This window comes from Jaculus jaculus, chromosome 4 (genome assembly GCF_020740685.1).
Source record: "Jaculus jaculus isolate mJacJac1 chromosome 4, mJacJac1.mat.Y.cur, whole genome shotgun sequence".
NCBI lineage: Eukaryota > Metazoa > Chordata > Mammalia > Rodentia > Dipodidae > Jaculus > Jaculus jaculus.
In genome coordinates, this window is record NC_059105.1 from 81287317 (window position 1) to 81315140 (window position 27824).

Below are 27824 nucleotides of genomic sequence, written 5' to 3' on the forward strand. Positions count from 1 at the left end.
AAACTACCTAAGGCAACTCGTATTGTAACTTTGCTAGCTCTGCTATGGAGCTACTTCATGGGAATTTTTAAATAGTTATGTGCTTATAGGGTCATCATTAAAAGAAAAAGTAGGAGAAGGAGGAGGCCTGTGCTCAGATTCCCTGTGAAACTGGGTGGTACTCTGTATACTTAATGAACTATACTGCTTATGTGGGTTACCATTCTCTATATACCAAAATTTCTGTGTGATTATCAGGTCATTTTCATCTTAGTTTCCAAAGCAAAGCTACAAACTAGAGAGGATCAGAACTACTCTTCCTCCCTCATGCCTAGAATCATGGTCAATTTTGAGGGCCTTTCATACCTTGGCTGCCCCTAAACTCTACATGTTTCAGCAAGTGGGGTGGACAGAAGAAAGAAACTAGAAAAATCGAAGCGGCTACACAGATGAGGGCAAACAAGACTTCAGTAATGAGTAATGACTGCCCTGGAAGCTCTGGGGCTCACTTGCTAGTATGTCATTTCTATGTTATTAAAACAGCAATGACATTGAAAACAGGGACTAGGCCATGTTTTAGTTTTGCATTCTTTCTCATACCTAGGACTGGGCCTCAAAAACCAATGGTCATTGACTAGAATTCACTGAATTCATTGACATGCCAAAAGCCCAGCTCTAAAACAATACAAATAAAAAGCTTGAGATTTTCTGTAGCTACTTGTGTTTCAGTGAGATACACATGCATTAGTTTTCTCTCCCCCAGTTCCTAGCAAAAGAACTTCTAGAAGCCAGATAACTTCCTGTGTGATAGCAACATGCTGGGCTATAATATATGGTCTTGGTACCTGGTTTAACATAGAGTTTCTACAACCCCTGGGAACTCCAGAATGAATGTTACTACTCTTAATGTCAGGGTTCTAGTCAGGTTCTAGAATGTTGGTGTCAATAAAGATCAAAAGATTTTTTTTTCCTCTTTTGCTAGTATTTTGTCTCATTAAGCAGTACTAAAGTACAAAGTTGTAATATAGTTTAATAACTTTTAAGTGTTACCAACTTTTAATTCCTTACTGTAACTTTTAATTTGAATTTCCTTGGTTGTGAAATAAAGGTACAAGCTACCATCCCACTTTGCAGTTATTGAAATGATTACACGCATATTAATATAAATCCACCAGAATTGTAGAGCTCTGCTATTTTGCTTAGCTACTCTAAAAGCATCTACAGATTTTAGTATTTTACCTGTAAATGACCTCAGTTATTCTCTGTACCATTTCCATTAGAACTTTCTGAAATATGTAGCTATGTACCACTTACAATCTGGCTTGTCTGCAGAAAGAACTGCATTTTTAATTCAAATAGCACACAAGGCCAGTGGCACCATATGGAACAACCCAAGTCATAGCTTCAAAACACACATCTTCTGGCTGGAGAGATGGCGTAGCGGTTAAGGCACTTGCCTGCAAAGCCAAAGGACCTCGGTTCGATTCCCCAGGACCCACGTAAGCCAGATGCACAAGGTGGCTCATGCATCTGGAGTTTGTTTGCAGTGGCTGGGAGCCCTGGCGTGCCCATTCTCTCTCCCTCTCTCAAAATAAATAAAAATGAAATATTTTTAAAAAACACATCTTCCCTTTGTCAAAATTTAAATTTAAGAAATAAAATTACATTTGTTTCCTCAGCCAAAGTTGCCATTCTTCAATAATGGGACAGTACAGTATTAAAATGGAAGGCATGCCAGGTGTGGTGGTACATACCTTTAATCCCAGCAATTACTTGAGAGGCAGAGATAGGAGGATCACTGAGAGTTTGAGGCAAGCCTGGGGCTACAGAGTGAGTTTTAGGTTATCCTAAGCTAGAGTAAGACAATGTGGAGAAGCAAAATCCTGTTAATGTTCTAACTGTTTGGTATGAACTCTCCAAAATTTTTCAACAACATATATCAAAGACTGACACACAATAACAGGTGTTCATCAAACACCAGCAGACAAGAGAAAGCCCACCTTTTTACTGTACATCTAAATTAGGTGTTGCCCTTGCACACCAACATCTCTAACAGACACAGCTCTATTCCTCCAGGAACTTCAACATGAGATGTGCTATAGACAGAAAATGTTCAAGATAAGAACAACTGTTCCTCAAAATAATAATCTATTTGAAGGAAACAGATGAGAGAGAAGTATAAAAAACGAAAGCCTACATGGAAAGTTATAATTAAAAGAAAGGAAATAAGAAAAGACCTTGAGAAAATGAAAGAGCACTGTTGGCCAAAGTAGTCTGCAGAGGCCACACAGAAGAGGAGGGACTAGAACTAGGTCTGGGAGGATGGGGGAAGGGACTCTGCTCACAATAAGAGGCAGCAAAAAGAGACTAGAGACAAATTTTGCTGAAGAGAACTGTTCAGGATGATTAGTAAAGTTTCACTAGTAGGCTATACATACTAGGCAAGGAGTGTGAACGTGATCCTGATGAGCAGTATAGTCACTAAAGGAACATTCGGTGCTCACTTTCTGTCAAGAATACTGCTAGCACTACAGTTATGGCTGTGACACAGTCCTAACCTGAGGAGGCTCACACCATAGCCAGGGAAGAGAGAAAGGTTAATACTGTGACAAGTGCTCAAGGCAGAATTATATGCAGAGTCCACATGTACAGGAGAAAGGCTTACATCCAGCCAGGTGAAGGTTTCAATATGGAGGCATCACTGAGGAGAAAAAAAGTTATATCATGCAAATATAGAAAAAGGGTCAAATTCTTAAAAAGTACAGCATTAAAGAAAAGCGTAGGCCTGGAGAGATGGCTCCTGTTAGCCTAGTGCATGGTGAGTTAACTAACTAGCTAACTCACTCGGCAAGAATATTATCGATGATAACATAAAATTATGAAAGAACAAAAATTAAATTACATTTTAAAATTTAGTATTGTTGCAGGAAATTAAATATATCTGCAATCTAAAACAAAACAAAATAGTGCTGGGGAGGTAGCTCAGCAGTTAAAGGCGTTTGCTTGCAAAACCTACAAGCCTCGGTTAACTTCCCCAGTACCCACGTAAAGCCAGATGCACAAAGTGGCACATATGCCTAGAATTAGTTTGTATCCTTTCTTTCTGTCTGCTTGTAAATAAATAAACCTATTTTAAAAAAGTTTAAAACAAAGCAAAATAAAAGAAACCAATCACTCATATGTCAAGCTACAAAGTGATTTCATGAATTCCATTTAAAATCAGGGATGGTCACTTGATAAAACAAGGCCAACCCATAGGAATGAGTGCTTTAAAAATATTCCGTAATCAAAGATAAAAATTAGACAGGCATTTCTAAGTTTTTAAAGCTATAAACTTAACCTTTATAAACTTTTAACTCAGCAACACATCACTGTTAATGGCTGTCTTTTGTGGCCTCTTGTAACTCAGTGTATAATTTTGAGAAAAAAAAATCTTTAAAAATTATAATTTAGGCCTGGCGTGGTGGTGCACACCTTAATCCCAGCACTTAGGAGGCAGAAGTAGGAGGATTGCTGTGATTTGAGGGCACCCTGAGACAACATAGTGAATTCCAGGTCAGCCTGGAAAATCCTACCTTGAAAAACCTATATATACATATACACATACACATACATACACACACACACACACACACACACACAATTTAATGAGAAAATTGCATTCATGAGCATTTTATCCATATATATATATATATATATATATATATATGTATATAACCATTTTATCCATATATATATATATATATATAATATATATATATTGCTAGCACAAAATCTACATAAATATTGGCTTGTAATGCCCATACATGAGCACCAACAAGTGAATAGGTTAACAAACTGTGTATCTACATCATAAAATACTCAAACAGAATGGACTATTCTTGTAGATAGCCCCCTGGATGAATCTCTAAAGAATTATGATTAATAGACTGGAAAGACTGCTTAGTGGTAAGATGCTTGCCTGCAAAGCCAAAGGACACAGATTTGATTCCCCAAGACCCAAGTATACTAGATGCACAAGGTAGTAGAGTTCGTTTGCAGTGGCCAAAAGCCCTGGTTTACCAATTCTCTCTCTCTCAAATAAATTAATATGACAAGTAGGATATCCACACTTTAATATCACATGATGTTATGTAAAATTCTGAATATCACAAAACTACAGAAATAGGAAACAAAATATCTGACATTATCAGTTTCAAGGGGGAAGGGTTTATTTCAGCTGAGAGTTCCAGGTTACAGTTCATCATGGCAGAGAAGGCATGGCAGCAGAAATTTGAAGCAGCTGGTCACATATGTCCTCAACATAGTGAGGAAGCAGAAAGTGATGAATGCTCTTCAATCATCTCTTTTTAATATGGTCCAGGACCCCAGCCCATAGGTATGGCAGTGTACCAGCTTAAGGTGGGCTTTAATAGAATCAAGATAATCCTTGACAGACCCACACAGAGGTTAGTCTAATCTACATAATCCCTCACAAGTGATTCTAGGTCCTGTCAAGTTAACAACATAAACCATCGCATGGCATATAACATAAAAAGCTAACAAAGTTAGTTTTATGGTGATAAGAATGCTTGCTATCCTGACTTGATGGATGATAATGTACTGGTAGTAGTATTGGACTACAGTTTATCAAGATGGAGGAAACTGGACTATGTACACATAGTATCCCTGTTTGTTATTTTTCACAACTGTATGCAAACTCATAACCATCTCACAGTGAAGATTTCAACAAAAGATAAACTTTTGCTGCATTCAGGGATGTGTTCCTAGAATATCAACACTCAAAAGGGTGACGCAGGAGAACCAAAAGTTCAATGCTAGTCTGGACTACATAAGTGAGACTTTGTTTCAAGTAACAGTATTAGCAGGTTTAGTGATTTTTCAAACTGCATTATCAAACTGGGTGAAAGATCATGAAAATGCAAGAATGTTGCATTAGTGTGTATAGTATGTATGCAGGTGCCCATTAAAACATGGTGTGCAAATGTGTACAGGTGCATACTCAGATGCCTTCCTCTATCACTCCTCCATGTTATTTTTCTGACACGATCCCTCACTGAACCTGGAGCTCCCTGGCTCTTCTGTTCGACTGGCTGGCCAGTGAGTCCCAAAAATCCTGCCTCTGCCTCTCAGTACTGGGGTAGGCTCAAGCACGGCCCATTCTTTTTCTTGTTTTTTAGAATTGACAGTGGAAAGGTGAATGTGTGCCACAGCACAAGAAGTCAGATGACAACTTTGGGGTTCATCATTGCCTCTCACCTTTTTTCAAGGCAGTGTGTCTGCTGTTTACTGATCCTTTTGTGAACTTCAGGTACTTTATATCTGCATTTGTCTTTAACCTTTCAGCTGACAAGTTATGAAAGGTTGAACATGCCTAATCTGAAAATCTGAAACCCCAAATCCTTTTTGGAACTGTTTGATTTTGCCTTTTCAGATTAGGGATGTTCAGCTGGTGGTGTCTGTCTAAGTATTGCAAAAAAAATTTTTTTTAAGCTCTCTGAGCCGGGCGTAGTGGCACATGTCCTTAATTCCAGCATTTTGCAGAGAGTTCAAGGCCACCCTGAGACTACACAGTGAGTTATAGGTCAGCCTGAGCTAGAGTAAGACTCTGCCTTAAATAATAATAATAAATAAATAAAGTTCTCTGAAATCTAAACCTGTCTAGTTCCAAGCATTTTAGATAAGTCACTCAACCCATACTAGCCCACAAAAGGTGAGGATATGAAGTTAGCTCAGTTTCACATGCCTGGTCACCCTAGTCCTAATATTTGATATCTAATAGTTTCAGAAAGAGCATTATGTAAATTCACTTCACTGTGGTTATAATCCAGACAATTAATGTTAAAATGAACATGAAATCAATTTGTTTAGATTTATCTAATGAATCTTGTTGCTAAGGAATTTGATAAACACTGCTAGAAAGTAAATTTTTCAAAAAGGATAACTAAGGTTTTTTAACTGAAAACTGCTTGATAAATGACCTTCAAGGGTCTCAAGCCAGTTTATAAAGGCAACTTAAAGAGGATGAGTATTACACAGAGGGAAGATTCTTTTTAAAAAGAAAAACATTTCATTTACTTATGAGAGAGAGGGGGGGAGGAGGGAGGGGGAGAGGGAGGGAGAGATAGGTAGGTGGGGGAGGGAGGGAGAGAGAGGGAAAAAATATGAGTGTATTGGGGCCTCTAGCCACTGCAAATAAACTCTAGACATATCCAACACCTTAACCATCTGGCTTATATGGTTACTGGGGAATTGAACCTGGGTCCTTAGGTTTCACAGGCAAGTGCATTAACTGCTAAGCCATCTCTCTAGCCCAACAGAAGATTCTTAAAGGATGGTGGGTAAATGGTGCTCCAAAACCAGAATTCAAAACTCACCATTCATTCTTCACCTAGTCAGATTCAGGGGGTTAAGTCATATAGGAAGGCCTATCCTTTCTGTTGACTTGCTCACAGCAGAGAAGAGCCATTTTGTTATGAAATGATATACTGTCATTATATAGTAGGATAGTACATTTATAGGTTTAATTGCATCTATGAAAATTTATATTCAAAATTCTGAACATGATTTTGGAAAATTGACCCTCGCCAGCATACGATACAATTCCAGACTGATACTTATTTTTTATCTGCCACCAGCTGAATTGGACATTTAATAGCTGAGTGGTTTCTCATAAGTCTCAAATTAACAGCAGTCCTTGTGCAAGTGAAGTTGGGTTTTCTGATTCCTTATTTGGTGTTTTCTTAAAATGGGCTTTTGCTGCTGCTTCAGTTATTGACAAATCAGCAAGGAGGAAAAATTCCTATTATCAGTGCATGACTCAGAAGTTCAAGGTAAGATTCAATGAGACTATTCTAGCAGATGTCACAAGAGATTTTCAAATTCTTTTTTTTATTCATTATAATAAATGGAGATATTCTTAACACTTAGTGTATACTTATAAAGGCATATACACTGTACACAGGATAAAAGCACAAAACACAACAAATTGACATAAAAATGATAATAAGAACTTACTAAAATGGCAAATCGAGTTATAGTTTATTACAAATAATGTATTTTCATTATGGGTAATAATTTTCTATAGGCTATCTGGTAAACTGTTTCAAGAGGTACAACTAAAGTAATCAAATGCATGGCTAAAGCCATATCACACTGGTCACGAGTATCTTTCAGATGCAGGCTTTTACAAAGAAGGCCAATGATGTGGCTCACACATCTGTCTCTAGATTTGGGTAATTTCTTAAAAAAACAAACTTTCAAGTAGAAGAAAAATCTAAATTCTTGTTACTTGTCAGTTCATCTTTATCACTATGAAACAATTTTACATGTCTATACACCAAGATTTCTACAATAATCTTCAGATGTGTCTTGTCTTTCCCAGGTACACTACAACATTTGTTACAGATTCCTTAAAGACAGAGATTCCATGAAGTAGCATGGCCTGTGGCACTGCCTCATGTTGCTGCCCATAAGGCCCAGTAGAGACACCGAGCAGGTGACTAGAGAATGTTGACTGAAATGAACTCAACTGAACCACTTTCTACATAAGCAATCTTTCTAAATAAGACATGTTCAAATTGGAGTATCAATATCTCACACACTGTAATATGCACTCACTGTCAATAATCCATTCATGTGGTACCCAGGAGTGTGACATTACTTCTAATTCATTCACTCTGGTTTCCACTAATTCCATGGGTACAGGTGTGAGCAAACATGATTATCTTCACTGCATCCATTTTACATGAGTGTCTGTTTCCTGTAAAGTTATGAGCACAGAAGAGTCTGTTCAAGTGTCCTCCCTTGTTCATGACATTGGAAATTCACTTACTAGTGCATATATTACTAGTCTAAGTTATTTTTCCCTTTGAAAGTTGCATTAACAAAGGGTAATAGCCAACCTCAATACTTTTAAGCTACAATTTTATAGATGCATGTCACAGTTCTATAGCCTCCCTTGTGAAGCAGAGGATTGAAGACAAGGTCCTTTAACTAAATTTATAATGTATTTATTTTTCTTCTCATGGAAGAATACCAATTCAAGTAAAGTCCATCCTGTTGAAACCATCCCAATTTATCAATACTTGTAGACTATTTATATGTAAAGATTATGAATTGAGTTAAAAAACTGTATTATATAATGATATGCAATAGTGAATTCCTATGAAGTATTAATATAAAGTGCACTTTCAAAAGAACAACCCTCTCTTGTGGCTATTTTATTTCCTTGAGAACTAATCAAATCATTTGAGCAAATATTAAGTGGAGATTTCTCACTTATCAATAGGTCAGTCCAGCCACTACCCTAAGTTCCCCTCAGTTCCTATCCTACATTTAGAAAACTCAATATTGATCATAACTGAAGTTCCAATGTGCACAGGGAATAGTGGCTAGCAAATAAGTCCCTCAGAGCAGGGCTGTGACAATCTGTGAGATATTGTTGAGCCCCCAGAATCCCTTCTCCTTATATTTCATCACCACCCAAAACTGATGGAGCCATGAGTCAGCTAGGGTATATATATGTGTGACTTGAACATGTGCATCTTCAGAGCTGAAAATTTCAGGATACATCTTCAATTTTCTGTTCATATCCCTGAGTGTAAATTGTAATAATTCTTAAGACAGCACATTCTTGCAGAGGAATATATGTAACAGAAAGGAAATGTGTGATGTTCTAAGCAGTGGAAAATAAATTCTGCAGGGACTCCATAGATCACCTAGTCCAACTCCTTCCTTTTGTAAATAAGAAAACTAATAACCAGGGGACATAAGTGACTCACTCATTGAGGGACACACACTAGCCTTGTGGTAGAGCCAGGTCTAGAAGTAATCTCTTAATAACTTTGAAAAGCACTGTCTATTGGTTAACATGAAGTATCTGCCAAACCTTCCTCTTTTCTAGTTTTTTTGCTTTGACAATCTGGAGCCAGTTACAAATGTACTTTTGTCTGTTCATGTGCTTTGATTTTGTTGTTGTTGTTGTTGTTTATCTGTTTGAGACAAAACCTCACTCTGATGCCCAGGATGGCCTAGAACTCACTATGTAGACCCAAGGCTGGCCTCAAACTCCAAGAAAATCTCCTGATCCAGTCTCCTGAGTGCTGTGATTATTAGCATGAGTCACCAGGTTCAGCTTGTTTATGTTTTTAAATATGATTAATTTCATAAAAAAAAGGCAGCTTGAAGAGTCAATTTTCACATTGCATTTGAATAAATGGTAAATGATTAGCACTTGATGTCACTTTCTTCGTGTAAAAAATAGCCCAGATCTTGTAAAAATGAACACTGAGCACTACAAGTTGTGCAAGTGAGGGCACCATACGCAGTCAGTCTTCAGAAATGCACTGAGTCCTCTGGGAAATGCTGGGACTCCAAATTCAATACATGTATTCATATTTAAAAGGTATATGTTTGGTGTGGTGGGTTGAAGTGGGGGAGTGGAGGGGAGCCAGCATATGTGTATGTATGTATGTATGTATGTATGCATGCATGCACGCGTGTGTGCGCGTGCAGATGAGCTAGTAGCACACAGAGGCCAAGGAACATGGGTGGTCCTTCCTCTCTCCCCCATCCAAGTGTTTCCTTGAGGTGCAATCTGCAGTTCTTATAAGCCCCAGCAATTCTCAGGTCTCTGCGCCTCACAGGATGGATTACAAATATTCATGGTCATGCTATGCCCAGCAGTACTGGGGAATTGAATTCAGGCAGTCTCAGGCCCTCAATACCTATTATGGCAAGTACTCTTACCTGCTGAACCATCTCCCCAGAAAGCAGTTATTTTTTCAATAGTTTATTTTTTCCTGAAATACTCTGTTTATATCTGTAATCATTTTGATGAAACCCACAGAAGGCATGTCGGAAATTCTCCTGACATATAGTAGATGATGCAGAAGACCTTGCAAAGCACCATGAGGAAGGATTAAAAAGACCTAAATGTATTAAGTGCTGGCCTTGAGCCAGGCTCTATCTACTATTAGGCACATTTACATCTATGGATGAATCACTCCATTTTATGGATGAGCACAAGACCCACAGAGACTAACAGTAGTGCCAGGCCTGAATCCCCTCGGCTGTTAACCATGACTGCCTTCACAGTACTCTCAGGAATTTCATTCACTGCCAAGGTGACATTTCACGGACTCTCCCTGGCCTAAACTACTGTACTTCATCTTGAACTGAGATGTGGGAGAAGAGTGAGATCTGGGATACATTACAATGAATGAAAATATGAAGATACAATTTTTTTTCTATGATACTACTAAAACATCAAGACTGAACTATTTACTACAAATACAGAGGAGGTTCAAAAGTGTCAAAATAGAGCTGAAGAGATGGCTTAGTGGTTCAGGTGCTTAGGACCCAGGTTCGATTCCCCACTACCTATGTAAGCCAGATGAACAGGGTGGCACATGCATCTGGAGTTCATTTGCAGTGGCTAGAGGAGCTGGTATGCCCATTCTTTCTCTGTCTGCCCCCTCTCTCAAATCAATAAATAAAATATATATTTTAAATATTTTTTATTTATTTGACAGAGAAAGAGGGGAAGAAGGGGGGGCAGAGAGAGCATGGGCATGCCAGGGCCTCCAGCCACTGCAAACGAATTCCAGATGTGTGCACCCCCTTGTGTATCTAATGTGGGTCCTATGGAATCAAACCTGGGTCCTTTGGCTTTGCAGGCAAACACCTTAACCACTAAGCAATTCCCCCAGCCCTAAAATACATTTTCTAAGTTTCAAAATAGCCAATCAGGGTGGCTGAGCCTATAATCCCAGCACTTGGGAGACTGACACTGAAGGACTGTAGAGTTTGAGGTGGGCCTAGACCACAAAGTGAGTTTCAAGCCTGCCCGGTGTAAGAACTTATCTCAAAGGCCAACCACAACTTCCCTGTTGCTATGATTTGGGGTATGGAGAGGAACAAGATTATCTATATATGCATACTTAGAAAACTTCAAAAGTGGTACAATTCAAATCCTGCAGTTTTAAAAGTGGATGCTACTTCCCAAATGTTAAAGGACTTATGAAGGTGACAGGGCTTGATACCAGATCTCCCAAGTTCTGGCTTTTAATTTTTATTTATTTATTTGAAAGTGACAGACAGAAAGGAAAGAGGCTGATAGAGAGAGAGAGATAGAGAATGGGAGAGCCAGAGCCTCCAGCCACTGCAAACGAACTCCAGAAGCATGCACCCCCTTGTGCACCTGGTTATCGTGGGTCCTGGGGAATCGAGGTCCTTAGGCTTCACAGGCAAGTGCTTAATCACTAAGCCATTTCTCCAGCCCATGGGGCTCTTAATTTTTACCTCTCTCATGTTTGGAATGGAAAGAAGAGCATATAGCTAGCCAAAATTCCAGAGACCACTCATCATGGGTCTCAAAACAGCTTTTAAGTGGATGGTTTCTATGGAAAAAATGCATTTCAAGTTCCAACCCAAAAGCCTGAACAGTATGAAGAGTTCAACTATACATCTAACATTCATACAGTATTATCTTTATGAAAAACCCATACCACCTCAAAATTCTATGTGGAACAGTAGGCATAAGTATCTATACTTTATGTAAGTAGCCCTAAGTCCCTAGATAATAGGTTTTTTGCCCCTCCAATCAGACAGATATGTTTGTGGTATTGGCGGATTCAGATTATTGAAGAACAGGATGGAACCAGGCATGGTGGCACACACCTTTAATCCTCGAACTCAGGAGGCAGAGGTAGAGAACTGCTGTGAGTTCGAGGCCACCCTAAGATTACATAGTGAATTCCAAGTCAACGTGAGCTACAGTGAAGCCCTACCCTGAAAAAAAAAGGGGGGGTGGCTGGAGAGATGACTGACAGCAGTTAAGGCAACTCCCTGCGAAGCCTAAGGACCCAGGTCCAACTCCCCGGAACCCACATAAGTCAGATGCACATGCATCTGGAGTTTATTCGCAGTGGCATACCCATTCTCTCTTTTTCTCTTTCTCCCTTACTCTGCCTCTCTCTCAAATAAAGAAATAAAAATTCTTTTTTAAAAAAAATAGGATTGACCTTAACATCACACCTGAAACTCTGAAACTGCTAGAGGAAAAAGTAGGGGAGACCCTTCAACATATTGGTCTTGGCAAAGACTTTCTGAATACAACCCCAATTGCTCAAGCAATAAAACCAGATTAATCACTGGGACCTCATGAAATTACAAAGATTTTGCACTGCAAAGGACACAGTGAAAAAAGCAAAGAGGCAACCTACAGAATGGGAAAAAATCTGCACCAGCTATATATCTGATAGAGGATTAATATATAGGATATACAAAGAACTCAAAAAGTTAAATAATAAGGAATCAAACAAGCCAATCAAAAAATGGGCTATGGAGCTAAATAGAGCATTCTCAAAGGAAGAAATACGAATGGCATATAAGCATCTAAAAAAATGTTCTACGTCACTAGTCATCCGGGAAATGCAAATTAAAACTACATTGAGATTCCATCTCACTCCTGTCAGATTTGCCACCATCATGAAAACAAATGATCATAAATGTTGGCAGGGATGTGGAAAAAGAGGAACCCTTCTACACTGCTGGTGGGAATGTAATCTGGTCCAGCCAATGTGGAAAACAGTGTGGAGGTTCCTAAAACAGCTAAAGATTGATCTACCATATGACCCAGCTATAGCACTCCTAGGCATATATCCAAAGGACTCATCTCATTTCCTTAGAAGTACGTGCTCAACCATGTTTATTGCTGCTCAATTTATAATAGCTGGGAAATGGAACCAGCCTAGATGTCCCTCAACTGATGAGTGGATAATGAAGATGTGGCACATTTATACAATAGAGTTCTACTCAGCGGTAAAGAAAAATGAAGTTATGAAATTTGCAGAAAAATGGATGGACCTGGAAAGGATTATACTAAGTGAGGCAACCCAGGCCCAGAAAGCCAAGTGCCACATGCTCTCTCTCATATGTGGATCCTAGCTACAGATGATTGGGCTTCTGTGTGAGAAGGAAAATACTTAGTAGCAGAGGCCAGTAAGGTAAAAAGGAGACATAAAGGGAAAAGAAAGGAAGGGAGGAGGATACTTAATAGGTTGATATTGTATATATGTAATTACAATGATTGTAATGGGGAGGTAATATGATGGAGAATGGCATTTCAAATGGGAAAGTGTGGGGGTGGGGAGGGAGGGAATTACCATGGGATATATTTTATAATCTTGGAAAATGTTCATAAAAATTAAAAAAAATAGGATTAACATCTTAGGATATTATCACTACATTCCTGTTCAACAGAGGCTAACGTAGAAATCAAATACAGTGGTTGTCACAGAAAGAGTGTTACTGGTTCCCCTGCCCCTCTCTTTGCATACATCATTGTGAGTGGACTCCATGAGGGTTGTATGTACAACATCTGGCACCTACCCAATCACAGGTGCTTCACATGGCAAAGCTGAAAGTTCAGACATTTCCATGTCTTACTGCATTAAAAATTTATAATCCAATCTCTAATAACAGTTTATCACCAGTTATGAATCATTATATGAGTCATAATAAACTATAATGTTATCAAGACTATGAACAATAAAATTATCAGCAATGTGGCCACCATGTATTAGTATATCAAATAAAAAAGAAATGTAAAGGACTAGAGGGATGGCTTAGCAGTTAAGGCACTTGCCTGCAAAGCCAAAGGACACAGGTTCAACTCCCCAGGACCCAAGTCAGCCAGATGCACAAGGGAGTACATGCATCTGGAGTTCGTTTGCAGTGGTTGGAGGCCCTGGTGTGCCCATTCTCTCTCTCTCTTCCCCCTTTCTCTGTCAAATAAATAAATAAATAAAAATAAAAATATTAAAAATTATAAAAAGAAATGTAAGGTATGGAATGAAAGACACTCATACAATCACAATCTAGCCAATGAATGTCTAAAGGAGTCCTAAGTTTAAAGGAAGAGTACTATCACGTAACACTCCCAATTTAGTAATGGAAACATAGCCCCAAAAGATGAAGATAATTCCACTAGATTATTAAGGTGGCAATGTGAGAGCCACCTCAATGCTGCGAGACAGTCAAGCACAGAAGTTGCACTTGGCAGCTTCAGGCCTGATCCTTTCTCTGAAAGAACCTGTTGCATCTTCCTCCTGGCCATGAAGATGACCTGCTGCTGACTAGCACATCATTGCCAGGCACTACATGAAGCTGAGATCCATTTGTTTTACAGTTTTACCTCCTTTCTCTTTTTTTGCAGCTATCTACAGTTAAGTCTGGCCATGAAATGGTTACTTTTACAAACACACCTGCTGTTCTTGTGCTTTAGTCCCCTTCCCCTAGAGGACTGGAAGGGCACTGCAGTACCATGTCTCATTCCCAAGGAAGAATTAGCCTGGGAAGCTGAAAGGTGTGAAGGCAGCTTTCCTACACAAAACACAATTCCATGGGCATCTATGTGATAAGAACCACAAAAATAATCTTTACTGTATCTTTTAATTAAAAAATGAAGGCTTGTTTTCTAACATATTTAAGCAAGGTAAAGAGTTACCAATAAAAGTATATTTAAAAAAATCAGAATTAAAGACCATTCTCAAAATATCTTTATATTTCCAAGGGATCAGTAAAGGGACTCATTTGCCCGATAGCTGACATCATGCAGGGCATGTTAATCTAAATCGATGTTTGTTAACAGCATGAAAAATATTCCACTTAAAAGTTGGCCAACTAGATTTTTAAAAACTTAATGTAAGTGATTTAATAATTTTAATTTTCCTTAACAATTTGTATAGATAAGAAATAAAATCGCAATTATTAATTCAGACAATCTAAATACTCAAAGTCCTACAACTACTAATTTCAGTTTTTATTAAACTGAAATTGGTAGTAGTTACTTTAAAGATATATTATGCTAGGTCTATTCACAGAATTAGCTTGGCTTATTCAGCTTTTGAGTGCAACAATAATGTATATGACTTTCTTTCTGGTTACCAGCTGCCTCTATGTTCTTCCTTCCTTCTGTTTGCCATCACTTCCCTGATCATTTAGCCCCCTCCAAAATCAGTATAGGTAAGACTAGCACACTGGATTCCTCCCAATTCAGTCTTCAGTATGAAACTAAATGCAACACTGTTTCCCTTATGTAACAGTAGAGGATAAACAAAGGAATATACTTTGGTCACAACAGTTTGTGTTATTTTCAATTGTGAAAGATTATAGGCTACTTCTTTTTAAACATCACCAACAAATAAAAAGGTATTTCTAACTGAAAGCCTGCTTTCACTAAAGCAGGTGAAACTATTTGCACAACCAATCATGCTCATATACACTCTCTGTATATAAACAAGCTTTTCCATTCCTAATACATCAGATAAACTGAATTCCCTTTTCACATTTTTGGGGGTGGAGTCACTAGGGATGGACTTGGGGCCTCACATATGCTAGACAAGTGTTCTACCAGCGATATGCAGACACCTCCCTTCTGCTTTTTTCTTTCTAATTTTGACATCAGACCAAATAAGCAAGAGTTAAACTCAGCTGTAATATATTGTTACATAATAAAAGTTTCTTGTTGGCATTTACAAACATCTCCCAATTTCCTCCAGTGTTACTGGTCACAAATGAAACCTCTAAATTAGAAGGTTCACTGATTACAGACACACTTGCAAAACAATAAAGTAACCAAAATACACGAAGACACGACCTTTCATTTCATTTCCCTTGGGGCCTTAACTAAAAGGCTCTCAGACTTTTCAATGCCCTTGGTGCACACAAAGCAGGTTGGAAGACAGGTGATTGGTTGGATGACTGACATTTTACTGAATACGATACAAATAACAGGTGCAGAGAGGTTTTATAGTGCACTGCCACTTCCAGAGCAAACTGTGAAAATAAAGTACACACAGCATGCTTTGCAACATCCAGAAGCACTTACTCCAGACATGTTACTTTCATGTTGCATTTCCCATACTTCCACATTAGAATACTCCATTCAAAAAGGAAGCTTTCTACTTTCTCTTACAAAAAAAAAAGACTGTAAGCCCAGTTCTAGAGAAACATTTTCTGTCAAAATTGTTTTTCTGTATTAAGAAAAATCAAGAATGCATACTATCATTGATTTTACAGATAATTATCAATATTTAAAAGTTGTAGGATTGTGTGGGTTTATTTTAGTTATAAACTCAAGGAGTAAGAGAAAGAATGGCGATCTCTTTTAATGATTGCATCTTGAAATATACATGATGATGTGGTACTTCCAGTGGTAACTGACACGCCCCAAATTTAACTGTACCAGACAGTTCTATCTGTCCCATCGCTGACCAAACACTGCTTCTCTGTTTCTATTCATTATGTATTTATTACAGGAGGCCTAAACACAGGCTAGGGTGACGAGAGAAAAAGAAATTCAAGTCTTATGACAGCAGAGTGATGCATTCAAGATCTCTCTAGCAGTACGGCGAGGTCTATGAGCACTAGTAGGCATTTTCCGACAGAGGTAAAATATTTTGTCTGCAAGCTCATTACTCTCAAAAACATTCAGCCGCTCCTATTTCTGCAGGTTTTCAGAAAAACCCTAGTAAAAACCAATAGCTATCCAAACCTTGCAAACCAAACTTGCCAAGAGCCTTGTGCAATGATCGATAACCTTGGCTACCCTGCCACCCACATTCACGATCCTGGAACCAATGCAGCAAAAAAAAAAAAAAAAAAAAAAAAAGAACTGACCCAGGGTAGGCTGGAGCCCAAAGAAACTACCGCGCTTCCCTGCGCCGCGCCGCCCTCTGTCGCAAGGAGGGAAGCGAAGGCAGGCGGAGAGGACTGAAGCCGGCTCACCAGCTCCGAGGATGCTCGGGTGACCTCTGGCTGGCTGCGCCGCCAGAGCTGGGCCAAAAGCGCTACAGCAGCCACGGCGGGCCGAACGGACTCTGCCCCTGGTGCATTCCTAACATTCCTGCACAATCTGTCGCCAGCCTAGGAGCTGGCAGCCAGCGTCCTCCGTAGGACACACACACGCACACACCTGACTACCGCTGCGCCCCGAGTGGCCACGGCCACCGCGGAGCCTCCGCTGTCCGCGCACTCGCGGTTTGTCGCACTCAAGTCAGCACGCAGCCAAACCCCGGCCCGGGGTGGAGGGTTCGCGGCGGACAGGGACACACGATCCACCAACCCGAGCAGCTTTCCGCTTCAACTCCGGGCAGGGCGAGGGGGAAGCGGCGGCGGCGGCCCCGGAGGGCAGCGGGGAGGCTCGGGCTGGGGTAGCGACCACGAGGGGTGGAGCAGGAGGGTTACGAGGCCGCGTGAGGGGCGCGCGGGACCCGCCGGGTGGACAGGACGCGCGGGAGTAATGGCTTCGTGGGGGGATCGCGGGCGTGGGAGGACCGGGATGTCGGCCGTGGGGCCAGAGCTGCGGAGACATGGCCCGGGAGAAATGAGGCAGCCGGGCGCCCCGGGGCGCGGGGCGGCGTGCCAGGAAGACCGGAGTGAGCGAGGAGGAGGAGGCATCGGCGGGCTTGGAGACGCGCGCGCGGTTCAAGTTCGGGGCTGGAGGAGCCGCGGGCAGGGGTCGTGCGCGGCGCCCCAGGGAGACAAGTCTCGGGGAGAAGCCCATGGAGGGGGGAAAGTTGTGCGCCCGCCGGGGGGAGGGGCGCGGAGGGCCGGCGGGCGAGTGCGGGCAGGAGCACGAGGCGCGGCGGGGCGGGGACGCCGCGCCGCGGGGCCGGGGCTCGGGGCTCGGGGAGGCGCCCGTCGGGCCCTCCGCAAGCAGGTCCGGACTCGGCGGCGGCCGAGGGCTCGCGCCCCGGACCCTCCCGTCAACCCGCACACTTACTTTCCAGCTCAGGCAGCGGCCGCGATCGCTCCAGGGACCGAGGACATCCGTGCCGAGGAGGGGTTCTTGCCTCTGCGGCACCCGGAAAAAAATTGCAAAAGTGCGGCGTCCGAGCCGCTGCCCGCCCCTCCCTCCCCCACCCGCCCCCTCCCCCGGAGAGGCTCTCCCACCACCCCCGGTGGCGGCGGCGGCCGGCTCGCCCTCTACCCCGTGCCCATGGTGCCGCCTTCACGGCCGGCGTCGACGCGGACTCAGCCCCGGAGCCCCCTCTACTGCCCAGAGGCCGCCGCCGCCGCCCGCCCAGCCGCCAGCCCGCCTGCCCAGCCAGCCCCAGGCTCCCGGGAACGTCAGCACGCCGCCGTCTCCGGACAAGCTCCCCGCCAACCCCATTGGTCGGCAGCAGAAGGCTGGCCCTCCCCATTGGCCCGGCCCTCATATTGAACGGACCAATGGGAACGGCGGTCTGAGGTCGCCATGGAGACCGATGCTGTGGAGAGCGAGAGGGCCTTGAGAAGGTAGGGAGTGAAGATGAAGGTGTCTCTGGCCACGGGCGCGGGAGGCAGTGGGGAAAAGAAGTACTAGTGGGTTTTCCCCCCACCCGGCTCCCTGGCTCTGATATTTGGGTCTCGCTTATCGTCGACCCGACTGTGGCCCTCGGGTTGGCTTGTCCCTGGCGTCCAAGGCATCAACAGCTAGCTGAGCCCCTAGACTTAGCAGGTCTGTGAGAGCCCGGGAGTGGGCGGTTCACTGCTTCTGCTTCTGGGGAGCAGGCTGTGTGCACTTTGACCTTTGACTGTGCAAGCTTCTGCTTATCCAGGTAAGTTTCCACCCCGTTCCTTAAGTCCCCGCTTCTTCTCGACGTCACGGAGCCACTTCTACTTAGATTTGTTCACTTCCCTAAGGAAGATTTTTACCTCAGAGGATTTGAGGGCCATTAAACCTGTAATCCTTCTCAAAGGAGACTCAGTCAAGACTTCCTATGCACGGTATTTTGGTAAGGAAGCAAACTGGGATGGTGGGACAGATGCCATAGGATGACCCCTGAACTCTGCTGCCCGCCTCCCAATTCTCCCATTGACAGGGATCTGTGAAACCCCCGCTGCAGGCTTTCTGCGCTGGGCTTGGCAGGTGCTTGCTGTTTCTCTCACTAGCTGGAGAAGGCTGCAAGTGAGACAGTCCTTCATGCCTACTGATGATTTCACAACAGAGAAAAATGATTTTGTTTTCTGACTACTTTTCAGGTTATCTTTAAAACTAATAAACCAAGGCGTGAAATCACTACTCTCAAAATTCCTTGACCTTTTGTAATGAGTGCTCTAATTTTATTTAAAGTTGTTTGTGTGCTAGTTTAGTAATGCTAATTATTTTTGACTGATGATTTTCATCTTTAGAGAGCACCTAGTAAAGTGAGGTTTGGTAGACATGATATTACTTCCACATTCTAGTAAAGTGAGGTATGGTAGATATTACTTCCACATTCAAGTTTTTATTTTATTTTTGTTTTTATTTGTGGGTGGGGGTGGGGAGTAGGGTGTCACTCTAGACCAGGCTGACCTGGAACTCTGTAGTCCCAGGCTTGCCTCAAATTCAAAGCAATCCTCCTACCTCTACCTTCTAAGTGCTGGGATTAAAGGTGAGAGCCATCATGCCTTGCCACAAGACTTTAAAAAAATTATTTATTTTTTAGAGGGGGGGGAGAATAGGCACACCAGGGCCTCGAGCCATGGCAAACGAACTCCAGACATATGCACCACCATGTGTAACTGGTTTATGTGGGACCTGGAGAATTGAATCTGGGTCCTTAGGCTTCACAGGCAAGTGCTTTAACCACTAAGCCATCTCTCCACATGACATTTTAAAAATAATAGCACTCTGCCACATAGCAATGGATATTCTCATGTTCCTTCTTGAAGTGATTTTGCTACTTTTGTACCAACCTCTTTAGTTTAAAAGAAAAGGAAATCATGCTACTGATTTCTGAATTGATGTTACTACCCCTCAAACTAGAGGGACCATATGATTTTTTCTTTTTAAAAATATTTTATTTTTATTTATTTATGAGTGTGGGGGGGGAGAGAAGGACAGAGAATGGGTGCACCAGGCCCTCTAGCCACTGCAAACAAGATCCAGATTCATGAGCCCCCTTGTGCATCTGGCTTTCTTGGGTTCTGGGGAATCAAATCTGGGTTCTTAGGCTTCCCAGGCAAATGCCTTAACCGGTAAGCCATCTTTCCAGCCCAATATTTTTTTCTTGTTATACTGTGTGAAAACCCTGATATAATTTTTTAATTACAAATATTTTGATTTTGTTGGGAGAAACATTAATGTGTATACAATATTCAGTGTGTATAATCTATATATACATTTTCTGTTCTTTCAAATCAGATCATGCATGCTTTTGGCTTTTATCTTGCTGCAGCTGAGAATTACAAAAGTATAACCCCAGAAACATTTATATGGTACCTTGCTTAGAAAGATATTTCTGTACAACTAGGAATAAAAGCTGTGGAGTTAGCACAGTTGACAAAGTTGCAAAAATCAGGAAACAAGACTTGAGCTCAATCCCTACTACCCAAGTAAAGCCAAGCATGGTAGCTCACACCCATAATACCAGCCTGGGGAGGCTGAAACAGGAGGGGCCTTGGAGCTCACTGGCCAAACAGCTTAGCCTATCTGGGCCAAAGACAGATCTTGTCTCAAAAAAAAATGAGGTGAACAGTATACCTGAGGATGACATCCAAATTTGTCCTCTCGCCTCCACATGCACATACCTGCATATGTGTGTGTGTGTGTGTGTGTGTGTGTGTGTGTGTGTGTGCGCACATTGAATTTGGTTGAAAGTTCTGTGCAGGGTTAAAAATGGTGGAGTGAAGCAGGTGAACATATTACTGTATCCCCTAAATGTTTTCAGAGTTAGGAAGAACCAAGCAAGAGCACAAAAGTGGTATCTCATGCCTTGCCATTAGGGAAATTAGCTGTTTTGAGGTTTATTTGTTGTTTTGCTGAATGTGTGTTTGTTTGTAGAGCAGAAAAAAAGTAAAATGGAAATTTTCTTTAAAAAGACATTTTAAATGAACAGTCTAGATACCAATTGTGGTGGTTTGATTCAGGTGTCCCCCATAAACTTCAGTGTTCTGAATGCTAGGTTCCCAGCTGATGGCAACTGGAAACTGAAGCCTCCTGAAGGCAGTGGTTGGGGGCGGGCTTATGGGTGTTATAGGCATTTTCCCCTTGCCAGTGTTTGGCACACTCTCCTGTTGTTGTTGTCCATCTGATGTTGGTGAGGAGGTGATGTCCACTCTCTGCTCATGCTATCATTTTCCCTGCCATTGTGGAGCTTCCTCTCCAGCCTGTAAGCCAATATAAATATCTTTTTCCCACAAGCTGCTCTTAGTTGGATGATTTTTACCAGCAATGTGAACCTGGCTACAACACCAATAATCTTGCTTTGAAAAATTTCAACAAAATTGTATGGAAAATTTGTCTAATCAAAGGGAAAAATTCTGGGCATTCATTTTTTTTTTCCTGGCCTAGTATTTCATAGTATTTACTGTAATAATGATTTATTTTTGTATATTTCTCAAAACATATGTTTGGCATGTATTTTGTTATTGTGTCTTCTCATGTTTGTTTTCTTATTTGTAATTTTCATTGCCAGCATTTAAAATATTAAATAATCCAACATAAATAATGAATGTCCTCTAAAATCAGTCTTCTCTCACTAAATTTTCAACATTAATGTTGTATTTAATGGAAAGATTTCTTTTGAACTTGCTTATGCACTGCTGAGCATCACTGGTAAAGACTAAAACATCAGCTTATTCCACTAAAACTTCCTGTTATCCAGGACCTACTAATATAGGGTTTGTGGGGAGTCCAGGAAAGTCCTTGAACCCCAATCCCTTAGTCTTCTTTTAACCAAACAATTGGATAAGATAAGATTAAGAAAGATAATTATTAAATTATTATATTTATTTAGAGAAATACAGAATGAAGAGAAAGAAAATAGATAAACCCGCATGGTCTGAGAGCTTACATGGTGGGCCTGGAGGAAATATAAAAAGAGTTAGAGGGGATAGAAAAGAAAGTACAAAGAGCTCCTGTCATGTGGAGGGCAGGAGGGGTAAAGAGCCCATGCGGGAGTAAAGGGGGCCTCTCCCCTAGTCTCCTCAAGGGAAGCTTACCAGAACCATGATGTTCAGGAGCAGTGGAGAGAGCTTGCCCTCCCTTGGTGAGCATAGTTATAACCTTATGGTGGAGGGTCCTACCTTCCAGCTCTGATGAGCCAGAGAGACAAGTGATTGGTCTGGGCTAAAGGCTGGCTCAGGAAGAGGCTAGCCATAATGTTGAGTTCTGGGACATGAACTTGACCAACCACACATTAGGATTAGATGTAAATTCTAGGAAAGGGGACCTCACCAGGACAGACTCAGGTTGTTTGTGGAAAAACAGATCTAAGGAAGAGGTAAGAAGTCAGATCATACTTTGATCTCTAGCAAAGTAGAGACTGTAAGAATAAGCCCAAAGATATTCCTGCTTTTTATGTTCAGGGCCCCAGTCATCCTAAACTGCCTAACAAAGCTACCTCGTTCCCTCTCACTGACTGAGTCCTAAATTCCTTTCATCATCTGGAGAGTGATAATCTAGAATACTTGTCTTCCAGATCTGTTCCATCTCTACTCTCTAGGTACTGCACTGTACAAGGGCTTCCTCTAATTCTCCACTGTGGAGATCCAGTATGAAGTCTGAATTTCCATGCCTCTTCACCTCCATCAGCTCCTATTAAGGAGTGTCTAGACTTCTCTTCTAAGCTTGTATTCCAGTTCTGCTACTAAACATGGCCACAATTTCCTCTGCTAGGATGTTTCCCTATGGATTATAATTTCACAGACTACCTGTTACATCTTCTCCCAGACTCCAAATATCTGGCCTTTTATAAAACCCTATTCTGGGCTAGAAAAGTGATTTAGTGGTTAAGGTGCCTGCTGGAAAAGCCTAAGAACCAGGGTTTAACTCCCCAGTTCTCATGTAAAGCCAGATGCAAAAAGTGGCTCATGTATCTGGATTTCTTTTGCAGTGGCTAGAGGCCCTGGTATGCCCATTTTCTCTATCAAATAAATAAGTAAATTAATTAAAAATAAACATATTCCATCAACTCCATCTATTGGCCTTTTCTTTCTCCAAGAAGCAGAATGAATTTGAGGCATCTGCTTTGTTTCCCCAGACATTTTGGCCTTTGGATGCAACTGAAATAACTTAGAAGATTGTGCTCTTTCTCCTCAAAATACTGGTTTACTTTGACAATTTAGTTCTGTCAAACAGGGCTGGGGATATGGCCTAATATGCACAAAACCCTCAATTCCAGTCACAGCACCACATAAACTAAGCATAGTCACACATATCTATATTCCCAGCACTCAAGAAATGGAAGCAGGAAAATCCAAAGTTCAAAGTCATTCACAAATACATAGTGAGTTTGGGGTCAGTCTGGATTACATGAGATCCTGTTGAAAAAAAAAGGTTCTGTCATATATTTTAAAAAATGGCCATGCCCCAAATATACATGTTCAGTGAAGGTTAGAAACCTTTGTCACCCAGCCTAAGGGTCCATAGAAATGCAAATGACCTTCCACAGTGGGAGCTGTAAACTTCCCAGTCTACTTTGGATTCTAAGTGCTAGATGTGGTCAGTCTGAGAGCTTGGGTGATTCCATCTCTGGATCACCAAAAAATCCAGGGAACTTTCTAATGGGGTAAGAAAGAAGGTGTCCTGAACCTTTCCAAGATTAAAAAAAAAAAAAAATGTACTTTTCCAGTGTTTTTTATATTAGCTCAATTGATTAGTGGTAAAATGCCATTAAAAATACCACTGAAGGGGCTGGAGAGATGGCTTAGCTGTTAAGCGCTTGCCTGTGAAGCTTAAGGACCCCGGTTCGAGGCTCGGTTCCCCAGGTCCCACGTTAGCCAGATGCACAAGGGGGCGCACGCATCTGGAGTTCGTTTGCAGAGGCTGGAAGCCCTGGCGCGCCCATTCTCTCTCTCTCCCTCTCTCTGTCTTTCTGTCTGTGTCTGTCGCTCTCAAATAAATAAATAAAATAAAATAAAATAAAGCAGCTTCTAGCTGGTTTAAAAAAAAATACCACTGAAAGCAAAGACTAGGGGGAGGAAGAAAATTCTCTCTTATACTTGGCTATCTATGCAGTAGATAGTGGTATAGGAATTGAGGTTCCCAATGGCTCAGTATGATAAGGATGCATTGGGATTCCTTGAGAGCAATGGAATCTCCTTCAGCCCTCAGTTGGGCTTTTAACCCAGGAGTTAGCATGCCAGACTGTCACAGTCACAAAACTTCCACTGAGTCACTGCCTCTGTGCCCTTGTTTTGCTGAATTCAAATTGAAATCAACAGACCAGAAAGTAAGTTTAGATAGATTTTTATTAGATCATAGCTAGAATTTAAGATAAGGAAGGAGGGCTGAGCTCTTGCCCAAAGATGAAAGGGGGGGGGGGTTCATTTCTGGAAATGGAAAAGCCCACCTAGAGACCCAGACTGGCATGTTTTCTAGATTAGGAATTGGAAGCTGAGCTAACCAGCCAGTCTACCTAGGAGATGAGGTTTAATCCTTCCAGGAATTTTAATCCTCCAGCAATAGGGAACTCCTTTCTAAGGAGTAGTTGAGCTCAAGGAAAAACAGATCTTGGGAACTTCATTAGTGACTGCAAGGACAGACTCAAAGACATTCCTCACTTTTACTTTCAGGGTCTGTCACCCCTAAACTGCCTCAATGGTGAAGACAAAACCCAAAAAGTCCCCAATCTATACCAGTGCTGATAAGTTTTATTATTAAAGAGGAATATTAAAGCAGGCAAAGGGTGAGTGAGGGGGATAGCAGTGGTGCAAGCTGGGCTCGCCTGGGGAGGGTGCTTGGGCTCTCTAATAATTTAAATACCCCCCCCCCCATGGCTTCAGGATGGACTGTGTCCTGCCTTCAACTATATGATTTGAATATGAAGATCCCCCTCCTCCTTGAGCCAGCCTAGTTCCCTGGCCCTGACCCCCCTTGGGAGACTGACCTCTTCCTACATGTATTATTGTGGTACTTGACACTTTCTACCCTGGCGTAACTATTTTTGTGTGAATTTTCTCCTCAAGGGGACAGGCTCTTTGGCATGTCCCTGACTGTCCCTCACAATAGTTTAGATCACTGAAATAAAGCCAGTGTTGGCAGAGACATTGTCTCTCTCCCTATAACTGACTACTGCCCCTACAATACATGACCCAGGATCCCCATGGGGTTGACCTGCATCTCCAGCAAGGAGGGCCTCTTTGGAAAAGGGACAGGGATGAAGGAAACAATGGTACCAACATGTGTTGTTTACATACTAAGTATATATAATAACAAAAAAAGAAAGGAAAGAAGGAAGGAAAAGAAAAGCCAGTGTTGGGCTGGAGAGATGGCTTAGTGGTTTAGGTGCTTGCCTGCGAAGCCGAAGGACCCAGGTTCAATTCCCCAGGACCCACGTAAACCAGATGCCAAGGTGGCACATGCATGAGGAGTTGTTGCAGCTCTCTCCCTCTCTCTCTATTTGCCTCTTCCTCTCTCTCTCTCTTTCTCTCAATTTTGTTTTTAAAAGAAAAGCCAGTGTTCGTCGACCCTTATTTTAGTGTTTGTAAGAATTGGACTTCCAAAATTGTTTCAGTAATATTGGGAAGTAATTAGAAAAAGATGAGATTAATCATCCAGTGTAGAGAAATGAAAGCTATGGCAGAACAGAGCGCCTTTGCCTCATAGCCTGGGAAGAGAGAAAGGCCTCAGATCTTATCCCTGGTGGTTATGAATAAATGGGGGAGGACCTGTGTGAAAACTACCGGCTTCCCATGTTGGGCTTGGCAGGTTTACTTACAACTGAGGCTATAACAATGTGTATTAAGGAGCCCAGGTTTAGTGGCACATGCCTTTAATCCCAGCACTCGGGAGGGAGGCAGAGGTAGGAGGATTGCCATGAGTTCAAGGCCACCTTGAGACTACATAGTAAATTCTAGGTCAGCCTGTGCCAGAATGAGACCCTACATCCCCCCCCCCCCCAAAGAAAAAAGTATATTAAGGAAAGGAATTCAAACTCAGCTTTGTCAAGCCGTTTAAATAAGCCCCACTTAGTTGCTCCTTCAGGTTGCTGTCCTTGTACAAGTAGTGAAAGAGGACAGGAGAGAGCTGGCTTTTTTAGGCAGCTTCATTTAGTAGGGATGAGGCTCAAAGAGAACCATGAGATGTCACAACCACAAGCCGCCACTCATGCCAGATGGAGAACTATCTACCGCGCCCCCTGCTGCCCAATCTAGCTCGCTACCTAGACAGGTGGCCTGGAAGGGCTGGTCCAGGGATCCACTCTTAATCTACCAATCTTCCCCTTGCTGGTACTGAGCCCAGCTCAGCTCTGTTTCTCTGCTACCTCCCTCTGCCAGGGCCACAAGGATACAAGTGAGTCTGGCTTCCTCCTTACCCATCCTGGCTGGGTTGGGAGGCAGGGAGAACATAAAACTGTTTCTCAGTTTGGGTGGCTTTTCTGCTTGTCTCTGTTTCAATAGTTTGGGGTAACTTCTCCCTTTGATTACATGCATGACTTTCCCCTGGTTTCTGAATACCATATACAGGTTCTTCCCAAGTTTCCCTACACATGCTCCTAGATTTTACTTTCCATGTGTCAGCAGCTTTAATCTGTCTTTAAAAGCCTCAATTTCTCTTAAGTCCACATGCTTGCAGCTGTACTCCAGTTCCCCCATAAACCTCAAATTTTATTAAACAAACCTTATAAATTACACAGTGTTTCCACATGAAAGTGTGTTTCCTATACCCACAATTTGTGATTTGTCCCTTAAATAAGCCCTACAATTTGTGATTTTTCTGCTCAATAAACTTAATAATTCATAATTTATCCTCCTTGAATCCGTCTTTATCAATTCATTGTTATAGGTAGGACAGAACCCAAAACTTGGGGTTCATGCATTAGGGGACCCCCCTCCTGAACCCCAAAATCCTGCATCAGTAGGATCACTAAAATTTAGTAGTTTCATAAGATCAGCACCTGGGAGGTTGAGGTAGCAGGATAGCTGTCTGGGCTACAAAGTGAGTACCAATTCAGCCTGGGCTAGAGTGACACCTTGCCTGAAAAACAAACAGAAAAATCATAACAGCTTTATAAATGGATCTATATTGGGACTGTGCTAATTTCTGACAAAACGCACACGGCTAGCCAGCTTTGAGTGAAGTCCAGCCCAGAGCAACAAGGCAAAGGAGAAGAGGGGCCAGCTATCAGGCAGATACAGGGATCCACACCAGTTATACTTCTCATTTAGAAAGCAGCATGTTATAGTTTGGATCTGGAATATTCCACAAAAGCCATAGTGTTAGAGACTCGGTCCCCCAGAGTGGCATTGGTGGGAGGTGGTACAAACATTAAGGAATGGTGCCTGGTTTGAGCCTCTGAGGGGAACTGTGGAATTGTTCTTCCTGGGCTCTTCTTCTTCTTTTTTTGTTTGGTTTGGTTTTTCAAGGTAGGGTCTCCCTCTGGCCCAAGCTGACCTGGATTCACTATGTAGTCTCAGGGTGGCCTTGAACTCACAGTGATCCTCCTACTGCTGCCTCTCGAGTGCTGGGATTAAAGGCCTGCGCCACCACACTTGGCTAGCTCTGCTCACTTATGTCAGACTGGGAGAATGAGAGAACAGTGCTTGCTAGTACATTGTACTGCCATGAACCAGGAGTCAAGAACTGCTCTGCTTTCTGTAATTTTATAAATTTTGAGACAATAGGAAAAATGAGTGTTTCAATAGATACAGAAAGAGCTATTGATAAAAACCAATATCCACTCATGATGAAAATACAATAGAAGGAAACTTCCTCAATATGATAAAGTACATATATGAAAAGCCCACAGCTAACAACACATTTATGTTGAAAGACTTAATGTTCCTCCCCAAAGTTGATGATAATGTCTGAAGCCATAGGACCCTGTGTGTGCCTGATCTTGGCAGCTAAGCAAAGGCAGGCTTGATTA

The 27824-nt window shown here is 42.0% G+C and overlaps 2 protein-coding genes across 3 annotated transcripts in view; one reads left to right on the forward strand and one right to left on the reverse strand.

Moving 5' to 3' along the window:
* Pkp4 (plakophilin 4) overlaps positions 1-17892 on the reverse strand; it is a 247223-nt gene extending 229331 nt beyond the window's left edge. The window contains exon 1 of the mRNA XM_004651863.3: positions 17771-17892. The gene's annotated coding sequence lies outside the window, so the exon portion shown is untranslated. The remainder of the gene's footprint in view (positions 1-17770) is intronic.
* Positions 17893-18276: 384 nt separating this feature from the next.
* Ccdc148 (coiled-coil domain containing 148) overlaps positions 18277-27824 on the forward strand; it is a 293794-nt gene continuing 284246 nt past the window's right edge. For both annotated transcript variants that reach the window (XM_004651862.2, XM_045147876.1), the window contains exon 1: positions 18277-18587. The gene's annotated coding sequence lies outside the window, so the exon portion shown is untranslated. The remainder of the gene's footprint in view (positions 18588-27824) is intronic.